General features: G+C 44.8%; 1 pseudogene; it reads right to left on the reverse strand.

Annotated features, from left to right (window-relative positions):
• Positions 1-874: 874 nt before the first annotated feature.
• On the reverse strand, positions 875-4,310 carry LOC130477019 (F-box only protein 25-like; annotated as a pseudogene).
• Between the last annotated feature and the right edge of the window lie 7,492 nt (positions 4,311-11,802).

The raw sequence follows: 11,802 nt of genomic DNA on the forward strand, positions 1-11,802 counted from the left end.
CTTTTTTCCCATTTGATTTTACAAGTTTCCTGGGAAATTGGGGGAGGGCAGCTCTGCCAGGCAATGGGATCAGATGTAAAGGGAGGCACTTCTGTGCAGAAAAATAAGTAAATACGGTACCAAAAATGTTGTTCTTGCCACTCTCATAAAGAAAAAAACCCACAACAATTATTGGAACAAGAGATATTAGGAAAGTAGATAGCAGCCCATTCCTGACCTCCAAGGATGAAAGTCTTCAGGAAGCCAGGAAAGGGCTGCTCTGGTGTTGGGGGCCCCTGCACCAGCGCCCGGGCTACTTACACCACCGTGAGTGGCCCCAATGCTGGCGAGGAGGCCCAGACGCTGGTCTCCTGGTGCTGCCATGGCAGCACTGCCCAGGGATGCCAGCTGGGCCTTCCTCCAGTGTCCCACTGGTGCAAATCCCCGCACCAGCATTCCGTGGGCACGCCAGCATCCCAGGGGGTGTTCCTGGGCCATGCTGGGGGCAGAACTGCCTGTAGGCAGCTTTCTGACACCGTTTGGCCCAGAACACCGGTGTCGAGAATGGTATTGCTGTGACTGCTTTTCAGCAGGCACAGCATCTCTGTTCTCTATGGGGCAAAAAGCCTTTTAAAGGTTTTTTTTAAACCTTTTGGTGGCCATGTAATGGTTTTGGATGTGCCACAGTGGCTCCTCGGCCATGCCGTCCCCAGCCGCCAAAAGCTCAGGAATGGGCTATAAGTATCTCAGTTTAAAACAAGAACAAGCAGATCCTATAAAAGCATCCAAAAAGAAGCTCATACATTGTATTGGTGTTGTATTTTTTTCTTTATGGGGGGCAAGGAGGGAACAGGAGCACCAGTGATGAACTACTGCTGGTTCTGTTGGGCTGGCCTCATTGGCCCTGAGCACTGATGTGATTCTCTGGTTTGACATTGCTTGTGTTGAGCTTGCTGCAAAGAACCATGGCTCTGTTTGGATTCTCTAATTTGACATTGGTTCTGTTGGGCTTGTTGGTTCTGTTTTCATTTGGAGGCTTTTCACCAATAGTTGCTCTTGTGTGTTGGTTATTGACTTCTTTGATTTTTCCCGTCATAGGAAATAACGGAGATAAGTAAGATAGCTGGGGGCACCCTGTTCACAGACCCATAGAATTGGATCCATTAGTCAGATTTCCATGAAATACAGGGGTCTTTAGTGAATGGGCATTGCTAAATTATCTGCAGTTTTGGCGTCATGTGCTTGAAAAACAGTCACTTCAGCTCCCCCCAAAACTCCCCTATATGGAATAATGGACCCTAAATAATTCTGTAATCCTGAACCTGAATCCTGAAATGGTACTGGGGGACCCAAATACTCATGAATATCCATATTAAGGCCCTGACCTGGATGGCCCAGGCTAGCCTGATCTCGTCAGATCTCAGAAGCTAAGCAGGGTCAGCCCTGGTTAGTATTTGAATGGGAGACCACCACAAATACCAGAGTTGCTGTGCAGAGGAAGGCACTGGCAAACCACCTCTGTTAGTCTCTTGCCATGAAAACCCCAAAAAGGGGTCACCATAAGTCGGCTGTGACTTGACGGCACTTTACACACACACATCCATATTAAGGCTCTTTGTGGGGAGAATTTCCCTTTCCCTTCCCTTGGTCCTTTTACATTGGAATCTCTCTGCCTGCTACTTACCAAAGCAAAGCCAGAGAATGTGATAGAAACACAGACCATAGACTTAGGACCAATCCACACACACGCATATAACAGTAAAGCTTATAGATTTATTGAACTTACAAAGGTTATAAGGCAAAAGAGAAGAATAATACGTGACAGATTTAACAAACCCCACACAGAGACTAACAGACAGACAAACAATAAATCAGAGCGCTCTGGATTACCCTGAGGAAAGACAAAGATGGCAACCACAATGGAAAGCCTGATCTCTTTCCCCAGAATTACAAAGAGCTGGTCAAGTTTGACTTCTTTTGTAGGCTAAACGCTGAGAAAAGGGTTTCAGCCTGACCCCTCCCTTTCACATTGTTCAGGAGATGGGCTTTTTTTCACAAATCATGGCTAAATAATGTTTTGTTCCAAATTAGTTACTCTGTTTCAGAGTCTCTGATACTGTTTGTTCTGTCTGTCTGTGTAGATAAAGAATTTCCTTCATTCGCAAGCAGAAAATCTTGCTGCCTGTTCAAATGGCCTTCCTATCCTTGAACATAATTTCAGACATTTAATGTCACCCTCTAAGGTCAGAGGCCCAGTTGAGAGCTGGGGTCAGTTATCTTTAGAAAAGCCAGAGTCAGGCTTTCTAAGCTATAGGTTATAAGGTATGTGTGTGTGTGTGTGTGTGTGTGTGTGTGTGTGTGTGTGTGCGGTTCTTCTTAAACCAAATATTTAAAATTCTTACCACACTCTTCCCAAAATCTGATTATTTGATATTTTTAGGTGCACATTCCTAAACCCAACAGATGTTTTACCTTTATTGCACAAACAGCTCATTCCTGACCTGAAAGGATGAAAGTCCTTTGGAGGCCAGGAAGGGGCTGCATCAGCATACGTGGCATGGCTGCCTGTGGCCATGCCACTTACACCATCCAGATTGGCATGGACACTGGCGGTGGGACCCAGATGCCAGTACCTTGGCACTGCCACAGCAGTGCCACCCAGGGACACTGTCTGAGCCTTCCTCTGGCATCCCAGTGACACAAAGCCCCATGCTGGCATCCCAGGGGCATTCCCAGGGTGTGCCGGGGGGCGGAGCTACCAGTAGGCAGCTTCCTGTCCCCTTTCTCCCCAGGTATGCCAATGGGGAGAACAGCATTGCTGTGCCAGCTTTTTGCTGGCACAGCCTCGCTGCTCTCAGTGTTTCAAAATGGCCCATTAAAAAATTAAAAGCCTTCAAAAGGCTTTTTAAAGCCTTTAAATGGGCAGGGAATGGCTTTGGAGGCGCCGCGTTGACTCCTCGGCCATGCCATCCCTGGCCGTCGAAGGCTCAGGAATGGGCTGTAAATCTAACATCAGCATACTTTTCTGTATGTCATAATGCAATTGTATCAAGTTTGAACTAACCCAGAAGCTTTTAAAGACTCAGGTAGCTGCTTCCATTCCAGCAGTCTACCTTCAATCTGTCTGGCCTATAATAGAGGGAAGTCCAATTTATAACATTATTGAAGCTTAAAATAATCCTGTTCTGTTGTGTTTGAACAGCAGTTCTGGATCTTTATTCTCGAATCTATGTGCCATTGGGTTAGTGAAGTGGCTCATTGGATCTGGTCATAAATCAGTTTAAATCAAAGTACTTCAGCTTCAACTTAATTGGATTGTGGATTGGGGGCTGTAATGTGCCTAATACAAAATTCTGTTGTTATGTGAAAAATTTCAACTTACAAACAAAATTAAAAGTTACCTTAAAAGGCCCTGTGAAACCTTACAAAAATCTATAGTTTGATTTACTAAGGCAGAAAGAACAGCTCCTAGATGAATAACATACAAAAACAAAATCCAAATTGCAGCTGTAAATGTTTAGTGAAAACTCTGATGTGAAAAAGGCTCTGGTGGGCTGATTGGAATTCCTCAACCACTTTCTGGATCTCCCCTCCCCCCCCCCTGCTTCACTGAGCATATACAATGTGGGAGTCACTTGGCCTAAGGTAATAATGTTCCAGCCATCTGAAAATCTATAGAAGATGTTATTCAGCATATGTAAAGGAAGATCGCTGAGTGTAAGTCCATTGTCACCTGAAGATTATTGAGCTGCTGTTGCCACAAAATGATAGTTTCCAGTCTACAAATCCAAATATCGATATTCCCAATGCTCCTTATTAAGTTGCAGAGTGTAGAACTCAGATCCTGAAGAAGGTCTTTGATGAGACATGGGTTGTATTGGTCTTCCAATACCTTTCGTATAATTTTATCCAAGATGTTGAAATAGTTCTTCTGAGCTGCTCCACTCAATGAAGTCAACTGGGATTCTGCAATTAACTGTAAATGTTTAACTGAATCTTCTGATATCCTGAATAGCACTTGAAAAATCTAAGCGATTAAAAGCTTCTCCCAATGTGCAGTAGCCGCATCGTTCTTTGGTACTCTCTTTATGAACATAAATCTATTTTTCATGATAGAAACAGTGAGATTTTGCATTATTCCTAAAATGGTCCTTTTCCCTTTTCTTGCTTGTAAATTCACAAGTACTGTATATATCTTCATCATCTTTCAAGATGACAGCATGACTGATGTTATTAAGCTTATTGTTCTCATCCTCCAGTTCTGAACCGCAAGGCTAAGATCTTTTCCAACCATCTTCTGTTTTAATCCACCTCCAAATTGGAAAGTTCATAGCTTAGGAACTGCAGCCATGGTGTTTCCAATTTTGTTATTAACTGAAGCAACAAGGAGCCTTTCCCCCCAGCTTCGTCTTTGGCTGAAATGACTTAAAGTTTATTTCATTCAAACCCTGGAACTTCATCCCCAGACCTGCCTCATTATCCACTCCTGGACTGGACTCTCAACCGTCTTTTCCTTCAGGGTTAAGCAAGCTCATATGCTTTATTTCTCCCTTTTTATTCCCACAAAGCACCTCTGGCTTCCCCTACTCCTAGCCAGTCCCCCTTTTCCAGGTTTCCCTCCAGTAACAACAGCTCATAGGTTGGTAGGAATATGTAAAGGTTTTGCATTTTATTATACTGTCTCATTTTGCTATCCTTGCCATTCCATTTTTGCACTCTGTATCTTGTTAAGGAGATAACTGTCTTTAAGAGCTATTTTCTCCATCATTCTTTGGAGTGCTGTCCCAATAGGCATAGGCAGAAGATCCCAAAGTGAATAGCCCAGGTAATCTGTGTTGGGTTATATAAGGATGCTTTGCATATTACAGCCCCTGCACAGGTACCTGTTTTGGTAACAGCACCTCTGTGGTTATCTTTGCCTTGCCTTCCACCTCATCCCCACCTCCACACCAGAAGCTGAGGCAGCAATGAGAAGGAGGAAGTAGAAAAGTCCAGTTGTATGAGTAGGATTGTCTCATATCTTCTTAAAGATCCAACCCATTGCTTCTTCCAAGAATTCTTTTGGAACCTTCAAAGTACCACAAGGAAGGAAACTTGTGTCCTGTGCCAAAACATGTGCCTCAGTATTTATCCTAAAGTGCTTCAGAAGAAAGATATATCAATTGAGGGTTGGATACATTTGTTAGGGATTAACAGCTCTTATGTATGAGAGACTATGTTTAGCCTTGCAAAGGAGCCTTACAAAGTTGTTAATCCTCAATGAAGTTGTCTTAAGTAATCAATTGGTATTTAATTAACATGCAATCACTCTCCTCTTAAATCTGTGCTAATGACCTACTAAAGAGACCATACCAGCATTAAGTGATACCAACAAAAAGGTATTTGTTTAAAACTCATCTTTTACTGCTTTGTATTGCTAGAACAAAACATGCTGTGCCAACCACCAGGTAGTAATTAAGGAGTATAAAGCTATATTGATTTTACATTTTCTTTACCAGATAAGAAGACTGTCTTCAAGTGTACCCAAAACTACTTACTCATTTTTTCATAGTTTTACAGTTAAAAGGGCATAGTGTATTTTTAATTGCCTTCTTCCAAAGCAGTATTGACAATTTCTTTCCGAAATCTAGGAGAAAAGACATATGGTTGTGTAACTGATTTGGAGATAAGTGGGTACACACTCTAGCATTAAATGCTTTGCATTTGTCTAAGACCTCACAATATTTATAGCAAAGAAAGAATTAAGTAATTGAATCCAAATATCCTCACTGCAGTCCTATGTACGCATGAACACATGAAGCTGCCTTCTGCTGAGTCAGATCCTTGGTCTATCAAAGTCAATATTTTCTCCTCTGGCTGGTAATAACTTTGCAGGATCTCAGTTCAAGGTCTTTCACATCACTTACTACCTGATCCTTTTTAATTGGATATTTTGGATGTTTAACTGGAGATTTTGGACCACAGACCTTCTCCATGCAAAACAGATGGCCTACTGCTGACTTGCTTCCACACTTGTAATTAGAATGGGTGCAGGTTGTTGCAACAACATAATGTATCCTTTTACTAGTGATGGTGTGGTTTCAACAATTGGGGTAGCAAGCCGATATTAAAACAGAGGCATTTTTTAAAATATATATATATATATATAAATGCATGCACCTTTCCAATACAGATGTAGGCACTCTGTAACCATCAAAGATGTATATAAGAACCAGGTCACAATTAACACAAATTTAAGCATGCGCCAATTAATAAATATGTTTATTCATGCTGAACTCTTTGAATATTGCACAATGTATTTTCTTGTACAAGACAGACAAGAGGTGAATAAATGTGATAGCACAATAATATCCCATGATGTGCAGATCCATCTTCAGTGCTAGAGCATGACAACAGACTGTTCAGTACATTCAGAGCTCAATTGCACAAGACACTGAGAGTCTCAGGAATAGAATTCCTGTTTTGTCCCCCAAGCCATTTTCCAACATGAAATTGCTCCAGGGAACCATTATTATCCCCAGGGGGACAAACATATAAGTATCCATATCAGCCCCTTTGTATTTTCCCCAGTACCTTGACTCCCCAGGGCCTTTTTATGCACAAAATAGTATGGGAGGGAAAGCCCCTCAAGCCTCCTCCCCTTGTGCCATCATCCTGGTCTGGATTAAGCCTCCCCACACTCAGAACTTGCATTGTTTCCTGTAGTTTCCTTTATTCTCATGCTTGCTCAATCCATGTTAACTTGCTGTTGAAACATGAGCTATTGCGCAGACTCTCACTATACACCTAGAAAAAAACCCCACTATGTAAAGGTAGGAAAATAGTCCTCAAAGAAGAGAAGCTTTAGGTAATCCGCTACCCAGGGATATTATTTTGCTGTTTCCTCCACTCATTCCAAACCTTGACAGCTTCCCCCAACACTAGAAGTAGCACTGTTATTTCTGGAATGAGCTAAATGTTAGCTTGCTCTCTCATGGGATCAACAAAAGACTTTCCAGGTCTCCTCTTATTGTATTTCCCCCCCTATTTAAAGTCTCTCATGAAGTATTCACAATAGTGAGCAGTTTATCTGAGGGAAAAGTGTTTCACTACTAAATGGCAAACACTGAAAAACACATGACCATTTATTTAGTAATTATCTGAAAACACTGTAACATCCATCTCTGCTTTCAAAAAATTACCCTCCCTGCCTCTTCAGAAGGCTGCTGCTTTCATGTAGTCTACAATTACTTACACCACTTTTCTTAAAGCACTTTATAAACACTTCAGTTTTTAAATCTTGCTTTCTTTTGACACTTTTGCTTTCACTCATCACCTTTTTTGAAAACAGAAGTGTTTTCCGTCTCTAAATGTACACAATCCATATTACCCAAATTTGCCTTGTTTGTAGGGAGGAGCAGATTTCCTTTGTTCCACACTTTTATTGTTTCAGAAGCTCATTGTGCCTGGAGTGGAGACCAGCCCATTTGGAGGGGGGTGGGAGGAGAAGGACGACACAGATACACCATGCTAGGAGGAATCAGGCCACAACTTTATTCATTACAGGTATCTCAGGTCTTTCAGCAGCCGTGGAATGGCTTAGGAGGCAGCACGGCAGTGCCTCCTCCCCGCCGTCCTTGGCTGCCACCAGCTTAGGAATGGGATGTTAGTCTTTAAGGTGCTACCGGACTGTTGCTCTTTCCCCCTATGATCATGCAGAGAGCTCACTCTTCGCAACCTGCCACTATGTTCCCCAGCCAAATGCCTCAGTGCCACAGGAGACAGGCAGATTAGCTTGCATGGCTCCACTGCCAAACCAAAGGAACGAGCAATATGCACATCAAGTCCAGCTCTAAGAACACCAAGCCATATGCTGTTGCCTTCTGCAGAGAGCTGTACACCATCCAGTCTGTAAAGACTACTATTTTGGAGAAATTGCAAAGTGCGCAATCGCCCCACCGCTGTGAGCTAAAACAAGGCCCCAGAGTGCCTTGTTGACTTTTCTCCATGCACAATCAATGCTCTTGGGGTAGGGTTGTCAGGTGCCTTTTCACCATCAGCGGGAGATTTTTGGGGCGGAGCCTGAGGAGGGCAGGGTTTGGGGAGGGAAGGGACTTCAATGCCATAGAGTTCAATTGCCAAAGTGGCCATTTTTCTCCAGGTGATCTGATCTCTATCGGCTGGAGATCAGTTGAATTAGCAGGAGATCTCCTGCTATTACCTGGCAGTTGGCAACCCTATCTTGGGGGCCTTGTGCACCTCACCATTAACACTTCAGTTTTTAAATCTTGCTTTCATTTGACATGTTTTGCTTTTAGTCATCACCTTTAAAAAAAAACAGAAGTGCTTTCCTTCTCTAAATTGGGTGGTGGAAAGTGCTGTTGAGACTCAAATGACTTATGGCAACCATGGAGGGTTTACAAGGCAAGAGACATTTGCTCGCCTCTGCATCGCAACTGTGGTCTTCCTTGGTGGTCTCCCATACCAATACGAACCAGGGCCAACCCTGCTTAGCTCCCAGTATCTGATGAGATCAGGCTAGCCTGGCTATGTTACCCAAATTTCCCTCAAAATGTAGGGAGGAGCAGATTTCCCCGGATCTATACTTCCATTGTTTCAGAAGCGCAATCTGCGTTTGACTCCTTAAATCTGGATAAACTAGGAGAATTTGTAAGTAAGCATGCCCACCTCTCTGCCATTTTCATTTCCTTCAGTTTATTTGACATTCCCCCCTCTACCTTCAAATGTGTGTATTGATAAAACACTGCAAAAACCAATCTTGATGAGATTGTACATACGGTTATATAAAGACTGGTTGCTGTATGACATCTTACCTGAAACAAACAGTGGTGGTAAAACGGAAGAATCCACATGCCCCCATCATGCTAGAATTCGTGGGTACTCAATTAATGTGTGGCTGATCCATAACAGAAAAAATGCTACCATATATACTCGCTTTTAAGCCGAGTTTTTCAGCCCAAAAAAAGGGCTGAAAAAGCCGGCCTCGGCTTATACGCGGGTCAATACGGTAGAGGGGGGAGGGAGGAGGGAACTTACCGCCGCCGCTGGACCCGCGTCGTTTCCTGCCGCCGGGAGCGGCCTCCTGCAGCTGCACGGAGGCTGCCCCGGCCCCCACCCGGCCGCGCCGCCGCTTCCTGGGGCCGGGAGCGGCCTCCTGCGGCTGCGCGGAGGCTGCCCCGGCCCCCGCCCGGCCGTGCCGCCGCTTCCTGGGGCCTGGGGCGGCCTCCTGCGGCTGCACAGAGGCTTCCCCGGCCCCCGCCCGGCCACACCGCCGCTTCCTGGGGCCAGGAGCGGCCTCCTGCGGCTGCGCAGAGGCTGCCCCGGCCCCCGCTCGGCCGCGCTGCCACTTCCTGGGGCCAGGAGCGGCCTCCTGCGGCTGCGCAGAGGCTGCCCCGGCCCCCGCCTGGCCGCACCGCTGCTTCCTGGGGCCTTGGGCGGCCTCCTGCGGCTGCGCAGGGGCTGCCCCGGCCCCCGCCCAGCCGCGCCGCCGCTTCCTGGGGCCGGGAGCGGCCTCCTGCGGCTGCGCAGAGGCTGCCCCGGCCCCCGCCCGGCCGTGCCGCCGCTTCCTGGGGCCTGGGGCGGCCTCCTGCGGCTGCGCAGAGGCTGCCCCGGCCCCCGCCCGGCCGCGCCGCCGCTTCCTGGGGCCGGGAGCGGCCTGGGGCGGCCTCCTGCAACTGCAGGGAGGCTGCCCCGGCCCCTGCCGGGTGCACCACCGCCGCCACCAGGCCCGCGCCGCTTGCTCCCGGGAGTCCGGTCAGGTAAGTCTGTGGGGGGGGAGGGGTTATAAGCCGACCCTCGGCTTATACGCGGGTGCCTAATTTTCCCCCATTTTGGGGGAGAAATTAGGCACCTCGTCTTATACGCGGGTCGGCTTATACACGGGTATATACGGTAGTACTTCTTCATTTGAAGGGTGGTTAGTTTGTGGAATTTGCTATTGTGGTATGCGGTGATGGCAAGTTCATAGGGGTCAGGTCCACCCATGGCTATTAGTCATGATCACTAAATGAAGCGTTCATGTTTAGATGCAGTAACCCTCTGAATACCAGTGCTGGTGGGGAGGATGCTTGCAGACTTCCCACAGACATCTAGTTGGGTAATATACGAAGCAGGATGCTGGACTAGACTGACAGTAGGTCTGATCCAGCAGGGCTTCTCATGTTCTTAAGTTTATACAACCATAAATTTTCCTTAGAGGGACGATGGAGTAAAAATGTGATAGAGAACTCAAGATTCCAGTGTTTTCTCAATGCGCACATGGACACAAGTAATGTGAAAGAAGGAAAACAAATGGAGTGGAAATATGTGACAAACTGCACTTACACAGTGCTCTGAAAAAGAAGTGTTTTTTTTTAAAGAAGAAACAATAAAGGTTTCCAAGTGCATTGCTTGTCCTTTGTAAACAATGTCAAGTGATTCACCACTCTAAAATTCAGTGGGGAAAATGGAGATTACAAATGCTTCGAAAATTCTCATGGCTCTTCTAGAGATAGTCATATAGATTAGACTGTTCCCATTTTTAACTTTTAAAGTAATATAGGAAATACAAACAACATAAAATAACACTGAAGAAGCATATACTGTTGTAAGGACTGATCCCCCTTAACAAAAGAGGACTGAAAGAAAAACAAAGTAAAGTAACAAAGACTTCTGGGGGGGAGGGGCAGGACAGTTTTTGAAATTTCCAGCAATTAGCACTGAAAGTCCAAGCTAAACTGTTGATTGGAAAACAGGATCTAGAGCTATGCTTAGGGCTGCCAACTTCCAGATGGGTTATACAATTCAAAAATCGTCCCTCGTGCTATAATAACAGAGTTGAAGGAAAATAACAAGCACTGATGGCTACTGGAAACATCAATAAGACTTTTTATAATTCAGTCATAAAAATCAAACCTTATACAGTGAAACAGAAGCAAACAAAGTCCCGTATTTTCACCACGGGACTTTGTTTGCTTCTGTTTCACTGTATAAGGTTTGATTTTTATGACTGAATTATAAAAAGTCTTATTGATGTTTCCAGTAGCCATCAGTGCTTGTTATTTTCCTTCAACTTCCAGATGGGGGCAAGAGATCTCTCTGAATTACATTTGATCTCCAGACAACAGAGATCAGTTCCACTAGAAAAAAATGGGTGCTTTGGAGGGTCGACTCTATGGCATTATACCCCACCAAGGTCTCTTTCCAGGCTCCACCCCCAAATCTCCAGGAATTTTCCAACCTGGAGCTGGCAACCCTTGTAAGCCCCGGTGACTCCAGGCACAAAATAACTGCTGCATTTGAGCCTTTTACTAGGGGAGGTAGGCAATATGAAAATGTAATGTAATCCCCTCGACAACAGTGAATGCAGTTTGAGAAGACAGTACCATTCTGGGACATTGTGAATAAATATCTAAATTAAAATCTGCTCCTCAACAAATACCATGATTAAAAAATAGAATATACAGGGAACAAGATGTCAGCGTCAATTAACCATTTTAAAACTTCAACGCAGAATAGGCAGTTCTGTTGCTTTTCCTCCCTAAACTGGCATGTTTTCATACTGTCAGCCTGTGAATTAGGATAAAGATTACTTAGATGCAAAAAAAGAAAGAAAAGAAAAAAAGACAAGGGGGAAAGAGCATGAGAATGTTTTCAGTCCAGACTTCACTTTGAGTTATTCCAAATGCTGGCAGGGAAAAAACCCCAAATAATGCTGTGTGGTAGGCCGACGATAAACCCCAAGAAGAATTTGCATCACTTTAGTAAATATGTCATTCAAGAGGATTTAACCCCAAAGGCTTTAAGTACCTTTATAATCCTATGCAGAACTACTCTGATTTCACA

Source organism: Euleptes europaea, chromosome 4 (assembly GCF_029931775.1).
Source record: "Euleptes europaea isolate rEulEur1 chromosome 4, rEulEur1.hap1, whole genome shotgun sequence".
Taxonomy (NCBI): Eukaryota; Metazoa; Chordata; class Lepidosauria; order Squamata; family Sphaerodactylidae; genus Euleptes; species Euleptes europaea.